The sequence below is a fragment of the Chelonoidis abingdonii genome, chromosome 10 (assembly GCF_003597395.2).
Source record: "Chelonoidis abingdonii isolate Lonesome George chromosome 10, CheloAbing_2.0, whole genome shotgun sequence".
Classification (NCBI taxonomy): Eukaryota; Metazoa; Chordata; order Testudines; family Testudinidae; genus Chelonoidis; species Chelonoidis abingdonii.
The window spans coordinates 48,219,088-48,239,172 of record NC_133778.1 but is presented as its reverse complement, the minus strand read 5'-3'; the positions used below and the strand labels follow the sequence as shown (position 1 = coordinate 48,239,172).

At 38.6% G+C, this 20,085-nt stretch overlaps 1 protein-coding gene across 25 annotated transcripts in view; it reads right to left on the bottom strand.

Annotated features, from left to right (window-relative positions):
* Positions 1–20,085, bottom strand: part of BAZ2B (bromodomain adjacent to zinc finger domain 2B) — a 264,100-nt gene that overhangs the window by 148,923 nt on the left and 95,092 nt on the right. Inside the window, exon 1 of one of the 25 annotated variants that reach the window (XM_075070187.1) lies at positions 16,726–17,009. The exons of the other annotated variants lie outside the window; for them this stretch is intronic. The gene's annotated coding sequence lies outside the window, so the exon portion shown is untranslated. Of the gene's footprint in view, positions 1–16,725; positions 17,010–20,085 lie in introns of those variants that run through there. 25 annotated transcript variants of the gene reach the window in all.

The window sequence follows — 20,085 nt, the reverse complement described above, 5'->3', positions numbered from 1 at the left end:
GAATACCGTGCTGCCATGCAGAAACAAAATTAACGTTAATCCAACAGAGACAAGAAGTCCAGAATGCAAAAATTAATACTGATACACAATACGCTTTTTTGGGGGGCCAAAATTTATCAAATTTATAACAAGCAGCTACTGGGCTTTGATCCTGCAAGGTGCTGAGCCTCTCGCCCCATCCAGCAAAACATTTAAGCATATTGTGTAAATATAAGAAATTGATTATTCCACTGATGTCAATGAGACTGTTCACATACTTAAAGTTACACACTTAAGTGCTTTGCTAGATTAGGCCAGAGTGCCCAGTCCCTCATAAGATGGTGCCTCAAAGGTACAGTGCTACCCTCAATACTTTTCGTAGCAATACATATCTGGGTAGGTTTAATGATAGCGTTTGATACAAATACTGAATGAGTCATGTCAAACACTTGGAGCTTAGGCTCATTTTACAAAATACAATCCACATCTTGCTCCCGCCCTCTCCATGGGGTGTATGCCTGAAAAGACAGGGGGGCACATGTGAGTGGCTGCAGAGGGTCAGCCGCAAATAGGGACTCCAGTCTGCTGTGGTATACAGAGGTTTGGCAGATGAAGTAGGGAAAGAACAGTGACGCTGCCAGTGGATCCATTACAACATGCACTGGCCAACTTCCATAGAGTCAGAACCATTTCCACTGATGCTCCACAGCCCTGAGCATGAGGCAGAATGCCATTTTACCAACTCTGGCTGAGTACCACTGTGCAATTCCTGTTTCTAGACCTTCATACCAATGAGAGATTTTCTTTTTCTGCATAAAGAGATTTTTTTTAAACTCAGTAAGAGTGTTGCCATTGTTAAAAAGCCTTAATGATTAATGTTCATATAGTGCTTCAAAAATATAAGTACCATATAAGTGCTATATATTATTACTGTTAAAGGCAATATTTGTAGCAATATCACCTTTCAGAACTTACGTAGCATCAGCACTTCCTTTAAAAACTCCTATTTAGGACAAACACATTATATCACACCTTGGCAAGCTTGAAAGATGAAATGGTTTAGCAAAACTCAATTAAATAATTCCTGTTGATTTTCTGCATTTCCTTTCCCATTATGCCAATTACCAAGGTACTTGGGTCAAGGAATAAAATTAATTACCTATAATTCTTGTTCTCAAAAGGCAGCAGCATGAACCCAAGAGTCAGGAACTATTGTGCAAGAGCAAAGGTGTATTGTGACACCTAGCTCATATTTCTCTAGAGGTTTCACCTTTCTAACCATTCTGCCTGATTCATTCAGTGATGAAACAATTCACTGTTTGTTGCATCACAATTCATAACAATAATTCACAAACACTAAGGTCTGATTCAGCAAACCCTTAAATGAGTAGTCTTTACCCACATTAACATACCCATTCAAGTCACATAAGAACTGTAAAATGAGTTAATAAATTTGGCATCGCTAAATAAGTCTGGCAGAGGGAGAAGGCTACTTAAAAAGATATCACTTTGCTAAAAGATAATGATGGGAGCCATTTCAATGGAATCAGGATAAAAGATGGAATTTTTAGAAGGCTCTCAGTAAAAATGTGTCTCTTTTAGGGGGTCAGAATATGGTCATAGAAACTTACCATGGGATATTTGGCAAATGGAATCAACTCGAAACATTTGTTTTATATGGACCAAAAAAACCTGATTTTCTTCTTTGTATATCTGGCTGAGCTATTTTAATATCTTTCAGTATCTAACTAGAAATCGACCTACGTTTCAGATATTTGTGCATCCATTTTTTAAAAATAATTTATGCTTACATGTTATGTTCTTAAGTGATGGAAGCCAAGTATAAGCCAGTTTGGACAGCTGTTGAGGAAGTTTCTCCACAATAGTCTTCCAACAAATCTCATTCAGAGCCTACAAACCATCCCTAGTGCTAGTCTTAGATTTTACCTGAGACTTTCTTGCTACATAAAATTATGCCAAATTGTGAAATGGGCTTGTAATTAATTGAAATATTCACTAAGGACTAGGGCCTTGATCCTGCTCTCATAGAAGTCAATGGTAGAATTCCTATTGACCTCAGTGATCCAGAACTAGATTCCAGATTTAGACATCCAAACTCTATACTAGTGAGCGACACAAAAAAATAACTCTAAAGGTTCCAGATGTGAAAGACCAGTGTTTTTGAGATGCGCCCATTATTCTACCTAATCCTTGTAATTCAAAATAATGATTAAAAGTCCACAAGCTAAGTCATCTTTCCTTCTTTGAGTTGTGTCCCTGTGAGTGCTTCACTTCAGGGGATATTGCTCATGAGTCACCTGAAGAAGGAAAGAGCTTAGGAACTGGATCCAATAATAAAGAAAGGACTGCCATGACAACAACAGGGTCTGATCTAGAGGCATGTACCAAGGCATACCATTTGGAAAAAGCACTGATGCCGAGGTTTTGGAAATTTCGGTATGTCGGTATATTTTTTAATACTGTAATGGAGTTATCTTAGGATCTTGTAGAATGGGCAATTATTCTCGAAGGAGGCTAAACATTAGAAGCCTTGTAACAAACAAGAATACAACTAGAAACCCACTTGGAAGTCTTTTGGTGAAGATTGTGGATCCTTTAGATCTGTCCACAACTGAAATAAACAGTTTAGGAAGCTTTCAGAGTGGTTTGGGTCTTTCCAAATAGACAGCTAACACCCTTCTAATACCCAAGGTATGAAGGACAGTTTCCTCTCTCATTTGCTGTGGCTTTGGGAAAAGCACAGGAAGGGATAACTTAACTCATGGGGAAATCAGAGGATATTTTAGGTACAAACTAGAGATATGAGCATAACAATACCTTATCCTGCAAGAAAACAGTGAAAGGGGAGAGTGAAGGAATCAGCTATCAATGCTCATAATTCCCCAACTCTGCGAACAGAAGTGGTGCCTGCTAAGAACACTTTCATGGACTAATGCAGCAGAGAACATTTACCTAGCAAATCAAAGGGAGGTTTCAAAAGACAATTAGGATACGTCGACACAGCCCTCAGCAGTAAGCCTTCCCGCCCAGGTTGACAGACTCAAGTTTGTGGGACTCACACTAGTGCTCTAAAAATAGCTATATAGCCAGTGCTTTGAAGTCACGGCATGGGCTGGAGCTCTACCTCAGTTAGTTCTCTACTGCAAAGTCATAAGCAAGAACTCCGAAGTAGAGGGGAGGAGAGCAGCTAGTGGGTCACCAATAAGGACACACATCTTGAAGAATCCAATGTTATAACCTCCATGATCCATTTGAGAGATGTAATTTGCTCCCATGGAGGTCAAAAATGGGAAACACTGTCTCCAAAAGGAGGGGAGATGGGTAGCATGATGCAGCTAAAGAGACTCAAGGAGGGGATGGTCCGGAGCCCTCAAAATTGATGGACTCACTGAGAAGTTTCAGTCCGTCAAAAAGAAGGCTTCTATGGTACTCTGAACCTCCCTAGAAAATCGCAATAGATTCAGCCAAGATGTTCGATACACAATGACGGCAGTAGAGATGGCACGAGCTGCAATGCTTGCTGCATCTAGGGGGACTTGCAACATTGTGGTTGCCAAGATCTGACCCTCTGCTATGATGACTTATGATATTTCTGACGTTCCGGTGGAAAATCATCAATAAGAAAGTGTTGAGTTTACTGCAACTAGCGTGATCATACTTTGACAACAGACCCTCATAATTCACTATTCTAAACTGGAGGATTACAGAAGAGTAGATTTACACTGGAAGCCTGAGAAAACACCTGGGCACTATTGTGAACAGTTAATGTAGATGTCTGCTTGATGTGCAGCTGCAGTCAGAAAAAAAAAAACACAACAACAAAATGTTAGGAGATGAATGAGATGGAAAACATTACAATGCCATTCTATAAATCAATGGCATGCTTTCACCTGGAATACTGTGTTCAGTTCAGGTCACCTCATCTCAAAGGACATAGCAGAAATGAAGAATATTCAGGGTTGGGCAATGAAAATAATTAAATAACCCCATCACTGGATGTTTTTAAGAACAGGTTAGACAAACACCTGGCAGGAATTAAGTTTACTTGGTCCTGACTCAGTGCAAAGGGCTGTACCTGATGACCTCTCAAGATCCCACCCAGACCATCACTTCCACGAGTTTATGAAAGTCATTTCACTAATGCGTAAAGAATTATCAAAACAAAATATAGTCCTTATAAAGAGAATCAAATGAAGACTTCTCATTAAAGTCTTCTGCATTTACTTGATACGGTTACTTTATCAATATATTTGATTTATCTAGCACGATAAAGTTAACCTGACTAAGCAGTTTTAATTTCTTGAAGTTCCATATGTTCTCCTGAGAAAGATTACTAGCATTCATTCTCCATTAATGCACAAAGGGGTTTACTTTTGACCCTACTTGGTGCCACCTGCAAGGCTCCCCCACAGATCTGTGGATTTGCAGGATCGAACCAGATCTGGGAACATCACTACACAATGCCTGCTGCAATTACATCAACCATGATTACTCTGGAGGGTGCAACGGTCCTAAGTGGACTACACATTTTTGATGATGATTTTATATTTGACTTCTTAAGACAAATAACTTAGTAAAAATTGTCAATATTTTATTTCACAACCACACAAAATAATTTTAATCTGACAGTCCTCATGCATGACCACAGCAGCTGTCAAAGGACTCAGACATCAAAGCAATTGTATTGCCTTCAGAGTGAAGCACTTTCATTAAATCTTGACATTTTGGCAGAATAAACTATTTTTAAATAAATATAGCATTGTGTGCTAGAGGCCATACACATAATCCTGAAGGTTATTTAAATTCGTAAGACTGAAGGAGAAATACAAATTTTCTTGCTTAATGAACACATGAGTATTTAAGGTAGCAATGCTCACATTACACAGTTGATCTGTTCTGTTAGTTTGGTCTTCTGGTTTTTCATGTATTAATTCTGATTTTGGCATGCCAAAAGTTTAAAACCCTGTTTCTCTGTGTTTATAATAAGCATATTCATTGAAACCAGCAGACTAAATTATTATTGGTTAATCCAGAAAATTTAACTTAAAGCACAATAGAAACTAAATACTAAATATTTAGCTCACTAAGGTCAATAGAGTAGATATAAGACAATGCACAATTTAATCATTTTAGGGAAGTTAAGGCCGATTTCTTAAATTAAGCAAGTTTAGAGTCATTACAATTGCAATAATTTGGAAAGTCCATTACACTAATTAAAGTAGTTACACTAACGATATTTTATCTTTATACAATAGTGAAGAATTAGTTGATTTCCCCACAACTAATATTTTTAAAACATTCTGTCTTTACTAGCTCCAAGTTTAGCAACAAGAGCAGAAAACTCACCATCACCTTAAAAAAGAAAAGTACATGACAATCTTTCATTTTCTCTGCATTTTCCTCAAATCTGAAAACAATTAGATGCCTAAATTCTTCAAAATATTTGAACCTTTGTCCCAATCCACATAAAGAAATTCTAAAAGCATTGAATTACGAATCCATCTCCATCCCTCCAACTATATTAACACAACAGTCGCCAAGGAAGTTCAACATATCTACAAACATCTCAATACCAACACATTCAATTTGCATCAATATGGTTCCTGTTCCACCTTATTCAACCAGTACTATCATGATTCATTTTACATATTATATTCATTCAACTCTGGACAAGAAGTTATTGTATACCATCTTTCTTGATTTGTAAAAAGCATTTGATACAGTTCGTAACATTGGCACACAGCACAGTAAATTATCTGTAGTATTCACCTGTCACCAGTAGATTCCAAGAGCATCAAGCTGTGGGAGTAAAGAAATGTAAATCACACTTGGAAAAAACGCTCCAATACTAAGGTGCTGGGACTGTTCAAAAAGTAGAACAGTCCGAGACAAAACATGTCTGTTTTCATACTATCAAACAAAATAAAGTTTGGGCCAGCAACCTTTTAGACTGACTCCAAAGAGGATTCTAGATGTCGAAGTGTATGTACAGAATGTTTCAAGATCAATCTATTTTCTCAAATACATCATATAAAATCAACATTCTGAATAAACTTGAAGCAGAGTAAAGTTCACATACAAATGAAAAATTGACACCACTAGTTCTAACAAGAAATGAAAAAACTTGGGATTTTTAGTTACGTAGAATTATGTGGTTCGAAGAAGTGCTCCTTAGCAACAGATCAATAGAAAAAAACAGAACGATTACATTACTGAGACAAAGTTATGTTCATGTGCAAAAGCAAGAGAGGTAAAGCAGTTTACAGAGCCTAGAGCTCAGGCTGGCCACTAAATCGAGACAATAATTAATTTCCTGTGTCTTGTGAATGTAAATCTGACCTTTAACTTCATTTTGTGTTACATTTTAGAACTGTAGAATCATAGAACTGGAAGGGACCTTGAGAGGTCATCTAGTCCAGTCCCCCTAACCTCATGGCAGGACTAAGGCTTTGACTACACTTGAGAGTTACAGCACTGTTGGCGACTTTATAGTGCTGTAACTCACTCCCCGTCCACACTGGCAAGGCACATACAGTGCTGTATTTCCGCGTCTACAGCACTGCTTGTACTCCACCTCCCCAAGAGGAATAAAGAGTATAGCGCTGCTGCTGCTGCGCTGCGCCGCCAGCGTAAACAGGGAATAATCTTAGTATGCTGTGACTTACCTCCGGAATCTTCTCATAATCCTTTTAAGTGAAGGTCCCGCTCTTTGTTTTGTTGCGATGCCTTTCTTTGTTTTGTTGTAAACTCCAGTCCCGGAGCTGCTTATCAAAAAAACAAACACAGCTACTGTTTGCTGTGAATGCGCAGAGACAGGGGGCTCCCTTTGGAACACTCACAGCTAGTGTTTGCTTGAAGAGAGGGGGAGGGAGGGGGCTTGAGGAGAGAAGCAGCATGGTGGGCGGGTGGGGTCCATTTCGGCCAGGCTGCTTATCTGGTCTGTGAGGAAAAGAACAGCTGCTGTTTGCTTTCACTGAGTGAGAGAGGGGTGAGGGAGGGGGTTGGAACTTGCAAGGTAGGGAGCTGACACAGTGTCGGCTCCAAAAATCCACTCTTTTCCCCACGCTCCCTGTCACACTCCACCCCACCCCTTTTGAAAAGCATGCTGCAGCCACTTGAATGCTGGGATAGCTACCCATAATGCACCACTCTCAATGCCGCTGCAGATGCTGCAAATGTGGCCACGACAGTGCGCTGGTAGCTGTCAGAGTGAAGAGACTGCAGCGCTTTCCCTACTCAGCTGTACGAAGGCAGGTTTAACTCCCAGCGCTGTACAGCTGCAAGTGTAGCCATACCCTAAGTATTATCTAGACCATTCCTGACAGGTTTTTGCCTAACCTGCTCTTAAAAATCTCTAATGATGGAGATTCTTCAACCTCCCAACCTTACTTTGTAAGCATATGGGATAATATGAATGTTACAGTACTTAATTACTTTGACTGTCATGCGTTTTCCATGGTTTCTTTAACCATATCTATAGTCCTCTCTTCATGAGGCTACAACCCCCAAGAGCAACAGCTATCATATGGAGCTTTTACTACAAAGTTTTCTTGTGAATACTCAAATATGACTGTTTTGAACTTTTTTGAAATGTATCTTCATTTTCAAAAACTTCTATTAAGATATAAAAATCTCTTTTCATTAAATATGTATATTTATTTTAGTAAAAGTAGGAACTCAAACAGATGCTGTATTCCTAAATAAATACTATGTTAATCTTTCTCAGTGGCTTCAGAAGTAAGCTAACCATTGACAGAAAACAAAATTCTACGATGTGTAGCTGTTGGTAGAAAGGCATGTAATTCCCACAGTGATTTAAAAATCTCTGAAATGCCTCAGGAACTAGTTGAAAAGTATTTCTTGTGAATTTTTTAATGTACTTAACTCATTAGCAGTCACTACAGGGCAAAATCTTGTCATTAAAAGAGGTTACATTTTGTCTCTTTACCATACTTACAAGTAAATTTAGTTCTTACAATATTGCTCCTCAAGTTGTAACAACATTCAGGATCTTGCTTCTTAAAATTCCAAGAAACACTGAATACTTGCTTCAGCAAGAAACTATTTTCAGAACCACTAGAATATACTACCTCCAAGGTACTTTAAGCGCACATAAAGAAAATAGATGGTCCTAAAATGAATACAAGATTTATTTGGGGCACCCTGCTGATGTTAAAAGAGAGACAAATGCCGATTCAGGTCCATCATTGGCAAGAATGGCAACCGATTTTGGTTGCTCTAGTTTTTGGCACCTATCTCAAAACACTTTGGGTTTGGTTTTCAGAGCACAGACCACTTGCGGCTTCTACTGACTTATCTAACTGGGCACTAATCTGCTTATGAAAGTTGCAGAATTAACTGCAAGAATCGATTTAGCCACAGTTACTCTTGGATTATTTTTATGTATGAAATATACTTATGCAATCATCAAAACTTTAGCAGTTCAAGTTTAATGATTTATCTTTTTAATGATTAACAATTAAGCTTTCCTTGTGAGTAAACAAAAAGGGAAAGGTACAGTTCCATCATTTCCCTCTGATGACTCCTCTCCAAAAGGCAACAATCCACAGGTTTCTGCACTTTTTTGTCTCTGGCAGGCAGACTCCAATATGTATACTATTTTCTCCAGAAATCTTTGAATCTATTCACATAGGAGACTATACTATTCCAAGTCTTAAGAATGCAGTATTAATTCTATATCAGACTATGGGCCTAATCCTAGAAACATGCACCATGCTTTCATGAATAAAGTGCATCTTTAAGCATTTGTAGGATCAAACTCCATGGACATTTTCTTAATACTTTTAGGGTGAAATCCTGGAATTTTACCACTAAATTTCCATGAGTTCAGGATTTCACCCTTAGTCTCTAGCGCTTATAATAAAGACATAATATATAATGGGAACAGGGCCAGCCTCAAGGATGACTCACTTGGCATGAGCAAGGAAGTGTCATATGGCAGTGCAGAGTTGCGTGCTGCTGGTGTGGGGTCAAAAGCTGCTCCTGGCTGTCAGGAGAGTGCTGCGTTGGGGGGTGGGGGGGGCGCCCAGCTTTCTCCTTGTTTTCTCCCAGCAGAGGAACATGAGAAGAGGGGCGAATGGTGACACAGATAGAGCTCACCCCTCCCCCCCCCCCACATTCCTCAGTGCACCTCCTAGGGAGTTGTGAGAGGGGAGTGAGGAGCAACACCAAGTGCTCGGTCATGCAGGTCACTTTCCCCATCTGGCTTGTGCTGTGAGGCGAGCATGAGAAGCTGCTGCTGTCTGCCCTCCCTTTAGGCAGCAAAGTTGGGGAAAGTGATCTGGATGCAGGGAGCCCAGATGTAATTCCTCACCTCCCCTCTCACAGACCCCTAGGGGTGCATGGAGGAGCAACGTTGCGGGGGGAAGTGAGCAGCAATGCAGCTGCTCCATACATCCAGGTCAGTTTCCCCACATGGGCTCAGGAAGGGGGTGCAGGGGTTAAATGTGAAGGAGCAAAGTGAAGGGGTTAGGGTGCAGGAGGGGAATGCAGGGGTTAGGGCACAGGGAGGCAGGAGTTAGGGGTGAAGGGGTAGTGCAGGGATTGGAATGAAGAGTGCACAGAGCAGGGTTTGCCCATGGGGGTCAGGGGCACCAAAGTACAAGTTTGCCCAGGGCACCATTTTCCCTAAACCCAGCCCTGAAGAAAAACAGTGAGTGCTGAGATGGCAAAAGAAAAAAAATACAGGACAATTATACACTGCATTCTAGCTGCATTTTAATTCTTATACCATTCTGTTTACTGAATGGTTTATAACACAGAAATCATATTTTTAAAAGTACTTTACACAAAAGTAATAAACATCATAACAAAATATTCATTAGCACCATTCACACATGCAAGTGCATCCCACAAGCTACGTGGCCTACAACGCTGACATGTTTTAAGATATTCTAAACAACTAGTATTGTATGAAAGAAAGAATTTACAAGAAGGATTTCTCAGAGAAAATATGATGGTAGCATGAAGCATCTATAACATGCAAAAGACTGCATTAAATGAACATTATCACAGTTTCAAAGTCAGGCACTCAAGAGTTAGGAAATGTCAAAATTAAAGTTGCCTGGGCAGCCCTAATTTGCCCCCCTTGCATTATAATACAATATTTAATTTAGGGATGTAAAGAGTTAACCAGTAAGCATTACTCGTTAGTCCCCGGGCCACCTGGCCAGCCCCAATGGCCCCGGACTGGCCGGAGTGGCCCTAGCCGCAGCAGCCCCAGTCAAAGCACCCCTAGCCCGTAGCTGGCACTTTAATTGATTAACCATTAAATTAAATATTTTTAACTCATTTAAATAGTTAACTTTTAAAACTTTATTTACACCCCTACTTTAATTACTAGGGCTGTCGATTAATCGCAGTTAACTTACACAAATAACAAAAAAATGAATCGTACTTAAAATATTAATCACGATGAATCAGTTTTAAATTGCACTGTTACACAATACCAACTGAAATTTATTAAATATTTTGGATGTTTTTCTACATTTTCAAACATATTTATTTAAAATACAATACAAACTATGAAGTGTACAGTGCTCACTTTATATTATTTTTATTACACTGCACTGTAAAAATGATAAAAGAAATATTTTTCCATTCACCTCATACAGGTACTGTGACTGAACTCCTTGGGGGAGAATTTATGTCTCCTGCTCTGTTTTGCCTGCATTCCGCTATGTATTTCATGTTATAGCAGTTTTGGATGATGATCCAGCACATTTTGTTTGGTTTAAGAACACTCACTGCAAAATCTGACAAAATGCAAAGAAAGTACCAATTGGAGATTTCTAAAGCTAGCTACAGCCAAGGTTTAAGAATCTGAAGTGCCTTTCAAAATCTGAGGGACATGCTTTCAGAAGCATGCTTTCTTAAAAGAGCAACATTCTGATGCGGAAACTACAGAACCCAAACCAACCTCTGCTGGTGGCATCTGACTCAGATGATGAAAATGCACATGCATTGGTCCCCACTGCTTTGGATCATTATCGAGCAGAACTCATCATTAGCGTGGACACGTCCTCTGGAATGTTGGTTGAAGCATGAAGGGACATGTGAATCTTCAGCACATCTGGCACATAAATATCTTGCGACGCTGGCTACAACAGTTACATGCAAATGCCTGTTCTTACTTTCAGGTGACATTTTAAACAAGAAGCGGGCAAATTCTCCTGCAAATTCTAACCAAACTTGTTTGTCTGAGTGATTGGCTGAAGTAGGACTTAGTGGACTTGTAGGTTCCAAAGGTGTCCATTGTTTTATTTTTGAATGCAGGTTTTTTTGTTGTTTTTTTAAACACATAATTCTACATCTGTAAGTTCAACTTTCATGTAAAGAGATTATACTACAGTACTTGTATTAGATGAATTGAAAAACACTTTCTTTTGGTTTTTACAGTGCAAATATTTGTAATAAAAAATATAAAATGAGCACTGTACACTTTGTATTCTGTGTTCCAACTGAAATCAATATATGTGAAAATGTAGAAAACATCCAATAAATGTTATTCTATTATTAAGAGTGTGATTAATCACGCGATTAATTTTTTTAATTGCTTGACAGCCCTATTAATTACATGATCACATATTATTTATCCCCTAGACCCTCTGCCTCACTCAGTGCACAGGATGGACTTACACTGGGTTGTGTAGTGAAGACAACTTGTCAGTAAAACTCCTGCTTCATTTGTTACCCAAGGTGTGTAGTGAATGAGGCAGAGGACTGCAGGAAGAGAAAGTAAGGTCTCCAGATTAAGGCATTTGAATGTTGTGCTCAGCTCCATGCCTGCTACAGATGGATTCCTCATGACATTTAGTTGCTAAAATCTAAGAAGTTTCTACTGAGTACCTACAAACTGCAATTTTTCAAAGGCGCAGATCTTGGCCAGATTTTGGCAAGAGGTACACATTGCTGACACAGAGGTCAATTCGAGACAATTTCAAGTCCCTGCTCCAGAGCATGGCGGCCCTAGAGCTTATCAAAGAAAAGGTCACCAGAATGTTTTTTTTACTATGTGCAAAATGACTTATTTTCCCTAACCTCTCAACTGCTTTAATTGACATTTTCCAAAAAATATTCAGCATGAGGGATATAGCCAGCATGGAAAGTTACAAACTAAACAGAAACAGTTGGGCCAAGTTATAAGCAACTGAAAACACAGTCTTAAAATGAGAAGTGTTGGGCAACCTTAACAATAGGAACCATACTAGCTCGATTTATAAGAGAGAGAGACGCATACAAAAGAGAGAAAGACAGGCAGACAGAAAGACAACAGTCACAGTATGTCCAGGCCTTCTTGAACTAGTAGAAGTTTTAAAGAATAAAAGACACTAGCAGAGCCTCATTACATGTAGCATGCTAGCTGTAGTATACCACAATGCTTGCCATAACAGCAGTTTGATTTTCAGCGTTGACAGAACAAAAATTGACAAGCTTGTCATTTCATATATTGTCTAGAGCCTCGCTACATTAGACAGGGTGAGAGGTGGAGAAAAAATGCTCTGACACCAAGTAGTGTAGATAAATCTACAAGGTATGCTTGCTGGTGCATACCAAATTTTGGTTTCATAACACAAAGATGCCAAATTTAAAGGAATATCTGCAGCTGTATTCATTCTTGTCACAGAATAATTATTGAACCAAGAGTACTTTCCTTCACTGTTAGACATTTGATCATTTATATATAAGGAAATATCCAGCTGAATGGCACGGTAATAATATAGGTAACAAGGTAATAGTCTCTTTACCCAATTTACTTCCGTTTTTCTTTTTTAGTGTGCTTCAGACTAAAGTTAATTATTTTGTACTTTGAGGCATCTCAGATATAACAGAAAGGGGTCTGTGTTCAAAGAATGTGAATATGTATACAGGGATGTTCTAACACTCTTAATTAGATAAGCAAACAATGTGTTTCTTTCATGAAGGAATACTGTTTTCGGTAAATATGTTTAGTAAAAAAATATTCCAATAAAAAGTCAACACATTCTAGGTCAGTTTAACTGTAACTGAAATTGTGAAATGTATTAACAAAATATGATGTGCCAACACCTCAGTTCTGTTTTCGTTTTCCTTCCAATTTAGCTTCCTGTGGTAAAAAGAAAGATATCAAACCACTCATACTACAAGTTTCAGCTACTTTCCCCAAGACAGAAAATAAGCAGCCAACATGCTTGATGTCTCCCATATATTGCAAGTATAAAACGTTTTTAAGTAGATGCACCTTAACAAAGAATGATTATTCGTATTTCTATCATATTAGGCCCAAGATCAGGTCGTCTGCTGGAATAACTCATAAGAGAGCTAAAGTTAGACAGAAGACTCCATACCCCCTAAAATCAAGGAAATGCTACTGCACAATAAGGTGAATGTGCGCAGATTTTTGAAACACACAGACAGTACGGGGTGCAGACTATAGGTCTTCGATACAGGGGACATGAGGCAGGCTGTAGATAATCTGAGCAAAACCAGCAGCACAATTCCATCTAGAACAGTGCTGACGGCTGAAATCTAGCCCTCCGATGTAAGAGGGTTTGAATGTGCAGACGGGCAACCCATATGAAATAAGACAACTTGGGTCAGTATTAATCCAGGAGCTATTTTTTGTGAATTTGACAGGGTCTGATGCTGCAGAGAGTGTCTCCTTAAACTCATGGAGAACCAAAACACATGGCAAGTCTTCTGTGGGGTTAGAGGTAAGGATGATCCTAGACTTGACTCCCTTCAACAGGTGTTGGTCTGTGTAATCTACTTTTCTAATATAGTCATGCCTTCCATCCTAAAATTCAGAAAAGATTATTCTTCCCCAAAACAATTAACAGGGAAATATCAATCCATGTACCCTGACCAGAAACAGTGAGTCACTCAGACCTTGCATCAAAAAGTCTTAGCAGGGTACTTTACAAGAAGTTGATAGGCAAAGGTTCTACATTTACACTTGAAGGGGCCATTACTACCCCAGCTTTTGGAGTAGGTTCTGTTTTGAGAAGCACAGAGTAGATAGAGGTAATGGCACTGAAAATTTTAACATTATCAGTCCAGTTTACACTATAACAAAAGAACAAAGTAAAAATCTTAGTAATTTATTCAGTTCTTCTATACAAGTCAAGAAAATGAATTCTCTCTCTTCTTGTCCATCTGGTGAAGACAAAATTAATCGGTACATTAGCATCAGCTTTTCTAGTAGGTCGTTCCACCTCCTAGATACTGGCACCCTGTTTAATTTAGTTCAACATTCAGAAATAAATTTTGGACTTTGCAAGCACCTCTTGCTGGCAGGTAGCAGGGATCTCCAGGTTTCTACACAAACACCTTAATTCGGCTACACTTCTCCAGTTGCCTTGTGAGACATCAAAGCCCTAGGCAATTTCATTCTGTTTTTCCCCTGTGGCCAACAGAAGGATTTAGGTAAATGGATGCTTAGCTTTTCAAAAGTGCCCTTGTCCGGTGGCTGTATGGAAATCTACGACCAGTGCCAGAAGTGAGCACTCTCTGCCCCATCACAATTTCAGCACTTCATGCTTCCAGATGAAGCACCACCAAACACCCAACCCCGCACCTCAGTAACAGGTTTCCCAATTTTGTACCTTAAAAACCTGGTCACCATACACAGAAGTAGCAGTAATATCTACTGCTGGGTCACTGGAATGTGGAGGAGAAAAATCAACTGTCCCCAGCTGAAGTGGAAGATATCTCCTGTTCTACCCCCTGCACAGTGTTTCCTCCATGGCACAGCAAGAATAAGGAATTAAACTCACCATGATCACATCAGTTTCATTCTGATGTTCCTGCATAAGAAGAAGAGGTTAGAAAGGGAACAGAAAACTAAAAGATCTTACAGGGGAAGTTTGTCTCCACCTGCTGGATGGAACAAAAGCAGCAAACTATCCATGTGTAGAAGGTACAAGAACAAATTGACTTCAGAACTTGCATCTACATTTCAAACACTGTACAGCCATGTAATGTTCAATATAAATTTCTCTAGAATCTAGACTACTGAAATATGATTATATAGAATACGACAGATTTTGTTTAAAAATTAGTGGTTATTTTCTTGGTGCCAGAGTTTAATAATGAAAACAGTAAATAATGCCACCAAGCAATTACATAATGCCTTTCCTTAGAGGATCTCACAGCACTTTGCAAAACTGGGTGATCATCATTAACCTCATTTTATAATGGGTTACATGACTCCTCTCCCCAAGAGGCAGACATTGCACAGGCACTAGCAGATAAAGCTTACCCATCCTGCCACACTGTTTTTCACCAAAAGGAGACCACTTAATGGTCAAATGGCAACCTAGTTTATCCTAAGGATTACCGTGGAACGAGTGCCAGCAAATGTTCCCATTTAATCCCAACACAAGTAGGCCAAGAAATGCTAAATACAAAAGAGGAGTTTTCTTATGCTGGCAACCTCAGGTTGGTCAGACATGCCATCTACTTTACATGTTCCTTAATATAAACAATTTAACCATAACTAATGTGCACGTGCACACACTCTCCAGAAACTATTAATCATGTTTACCAAGGAGAATTCCATTAATTAGTTGTCAACCTATCTTGCACCGATTACTTCTTTTTCTGGCATTTTTAAATGGAATTCTTTATAATTTTTTATCCCAAATAACTTAGTATCATATTTAATACCAGCACTTTAAGACAGCCACACTGATTTTATTTAAAAAGTCCCACTCCAGCATGTTTTTATAATATACTTAACTACTGTAGAGGAACTGATGCCAAATATTCATTATGGCAGCAAAGAACACTGGTGCAATCCCATTCTATTATCCTCACCTATTTTTGGACCCTGATTTGTCAACTTTCCTGCCCACTGTGAAACAACTGAGAAAAATGGTCCATTGTATATGGTATACAGTCTCAGTAATGTTATCAGAGTATATAGCACCCTCTGTGCACAAATTATACTTCCAGTTACAAGTGTGCAACGATCAACTTCAGATGATTCTTCTGTATTTATGTAGTGAGTAGAATTTGACCCTCAGTTGCCTGGAACCCTATCTTCTTGTGGTATTAAATCTCAAAATGAAGTTTTTAGGGTAATATAAAAATGGATCCAGGCACAGAACAGCAGGAGTTATACCTGCTGCTCTCTCCCATAAGATTTCCAACTGTGCAGTTATTTGGCTGAAAAATAGCTAAGTTAAACTATCATGAGTACGGAAATAGAGATCTAAATAAATAAAACCTAATGAAGAAATTGCAGATAGTACTTTATTCCAAAACTGATAGACCTATGCTAGATGTAAAATAGATGATACAGGATAAATAGACTACAAATTATCAGTGTTTATTCAAGAGTATTGAAAAATATTTTAGCTATATTGTTTGTAATATCAGAGTTATTCCTTTGAACATTTACCAAAATCGTAATTAAGAATAGTTGAGAGATTTGCAGCTAAATAGATTTCAAATGTTAAACACTCAACATCTAAATGTATTTCAGACAAGTCTGTATTAAAACATTTTTCAAAGGAGTATTAAAAAACGCTAGGTAACTTTCTTACTTCAAAAAGAAAAAGATCATCCTGGAAATTAAATAATTGAAAAGTCCCTCTAACTGTAGGCTCTCACTTCAAACCATATTTATAAACATTTTAAACTGAGAATCTCTGGAAAAAAGCAGAAAACAAAAAAGAACACTTGTCTTTAGAGGAGAATAGATATATAACATTAACAGCTTACTGTGGATAGTGGTTTAATCAGGAAGTAGCCATTATCCTTTCGCTACAGAGCAGTGACAGCACTCCAAAAGAAACAAGTCGTGATATCTTTTTCTCAGTTAAGAGGACTGAAAGAACACACACTATTTTGCTTCAGCTTTGCTGACCCCAAAGGTCACCAAATGTCTGTTATCAAAAGCTATCATGAAAACATAATCCAAGCAAGTATTTACAATGCTAGATTTGTGGAAACATCTAAAATCTGTCTAACACAAGCACTCTCTGTGTGTATTACTCACAAAACATGGCTGTCTTATTCACAGATTAGCAATTATTGTAATGAGATACTGTCGGAGAGGGTCAAATAGTACTTCCTGCAGTTTACACATCTTGATTTCCTGGTAAACAAACTGAAAGGCAGGTGGAGCACTTAGATCACTGGTAAACAAGTATGCTCACATGACCAAAACCAAACCTGGTGAATTAATTAGTTGCAAATACAATGTACAATTGTTCCAACTTAATTGCATCAGAAATAAAAATAACTTAGCAAAATGCAGATTTTTTTCTCTAACATTGGATAAATGGCAATTCCGTACTATATGATGTTTTTTAAGCATGGCTAAACATAAAAGAATCTTTTAAGTTAACTGAAGTTCATATATACACGTGCAATAAACTGCTGCTGAAGTTCTGTTAGAATGAGGAATCAGTACACATCTTAGGATAAAAACTCAATCACAAAAGTTATTCTTGGAAAAATCTGAAAAACAATTGCTAACAGCTGTATTTGGAGGTTTATAATTTTCACCCTCTTTTCAGAACAGAAAAGAAATAAACAATAGAACTTTCTAAAAAATTATTATTTAAAAGCAACCAAAATAACTCTAAAGTGCAATTTAAAAGAAAAATAAAACAATGGTTGGATAAAGATGTCAACTGCAGGCTCCTTCGCAGCACAGAGCAAGAGGCTACTTGGTTTGATAGCTTGACGCAAATCAAAATTGTCACACAGATATTTGCTTGGAAGATTGTGATGTTATTTAAGTGTCTAGAATCCCCCCTCCCTCCGCTGTCTGCTGAAAAGGGGGTGCGAGATCCTCTAGTAGAGAAGAATTTGATCAATAAAAATAATCCTCTACTCCAGATATTTAAAAAAAAAATCTAATGTGCAAGAAGAGAAACTGCATTTAATTTTTCTAAAATACCTTTTTGTTGTAACTGAAAGCAATGGACTAATCTCCTCAACTCCTTCATATTTCAACTGGATACTCTTCCCTCTCCCTCTTCAGTGGAGGCAGTGGTCATGCCTTTGACTGCCTAAGACTGTTTTCCTCCCAAAAATCTTAAGTCACAGAGGGGACTGATATCAGCGGGAGAAGGTTATTGCTTCCCTATTTAACTGACAGAATCCACAAATGAAGAAAAGTTAAGTGGGTCCAGTTTACAATCAGGCTCTCCTTGATGGAGCTTCTTCAGGAGTTAACAGGGGCCATGACAATATAAAAGTAAAACTCCATAAAAACAGTAACCAATGGGAAAGGAAGCCTCTTACCCTCAAGAGTAACATGGGGAGCACACACAAGGGACATCAACTTTCCTCTCCGAGAAACAGTAAAGCATGCAGCCACAGGAAAGCAGTGAACTGACAAATCTGGAGAATGAAATCCAGGTACAGAATGGGCATTGGCAACGCAAACTTCCACTAACTATACCGTCAACGAACCCTGACCCTATCTCAAAATCATCTCTAGGAACAAGGACCTGATCCAAAACCTACTGAAGTAAATAGAAAGAATCCTATTCACTTCAGGGAGGGTTGGATCAAGCCTAGAGAGCATATCCTAGGCTGAGGCCTTGTCTACACTAGAAAGGTTTGCTGGTACAGCTGTATTGGCAAACCTTTCTAATGGAGAGACAGCTTATACTGGAAAAAGAGTTCTTTTGCTATTATAGCTTATACCAGTTCCATAAATAAATAAGCAGTATCGTCAAAAGGACATTTTTGCCAGCACAACTGCATCTACACTACAGCTTTTATCAGCCTAGCTATGTCTGTTAGGGAGTGTGGTTTTTTCGCATTCCTAGCTGACATAGCTATGCTAGCAAAACTTTAAAGTATAGACCACGCTTGAGTGCACACCTAGTTATTGGTGTTTCTACAAAGACTGTCCACAATGGTACAATCTCACTGCTAAACGTGTGATGGTGGTTTGAGTAGAACACCTGTCCACCAATAAACCAGACCCCATGATTCAATGTAGTTTGTAAATTAAAAACATTCTAAAAACTATGCTAATAATATCAGCAAAAATAGTAATGAGGATTCTTCTTATAATATATTTATATTTTATACTGTTGATTTAAAACATTATCTTGAGATTGTTAAATGTAATAAAAGATTATGTTATGAATTAGCATGGCCATACTTGTCATAACAAATTGCAGAGAAACATCTCATTCCCTTTAAAAAAAATTCAAAACATCAAAATTGTATAGCTGGAATCTGTTGGGTTTTTTTTTCCCCCTCCTTTCTTACAAAAAGGGACTCTTGAAAAAGAGATGGTTAAAAAAAATACAAGTCTTCAAGCAGAAATAGAGCCTTGTGCTTAGAGAAAAATCTCAGCGAAGCTCTCTTTACCATAGTTTAAAAAATACCTTTCCATAAACAGTACACAGTTCATAGTGAAATCGATGGGAATTTACCTTTGACTTCATGAGAAGATATAGTGAGTTAGGGCCTGATGTTAGAAACTTTTCATCCAAAAAATTCTTACTCATAAAAATAGTCCCAATGAATTTAATAGGTCATACATGATTTAGGGTTTTTATGGGACGGTACATGTGTACTAGAGTTATTATTCAGATAGTAGCTATTGAGGTGAACAATTCTTCTCAGATCATTTCAATACACATTACCTAATAATTACGTTTTGAAGTGTGGGCAACAAAATAGGATATATCTTTAGTAAATGTTCCAGATCACCCACAACTCCAAGCCAGATACCAGCGTTAACAGGATTACATGCAATAAGAGTTATTTTCTGCCCCTTCCAACCACCAGAGGCCCTCCAGGGACTCATCTCACCTCACACTTCTCAGTCGCTAGCTTAGGGTATGGCTACACTGGCACTTTACAGTGCTGCAACTTTCGCGCTCAGGGGTGTGAAAAAACACCCCCCTGAACACTGCAAGATACAGCACTGTAAAGCCTCAGTGTAATCAGGGCAGCAGCGCTGGGAGCCACGCTACACCCGTAGAGGATGTGGTTTACGTGCAGCGCTGGGAGAGCTCTCTCCCAGCACTGCCGCTCAGACCACACACACACTACAAAGTGCTGCCGCGGCAGCGTTTTGAAATTCCAAGTGTAGCCATACCCTTA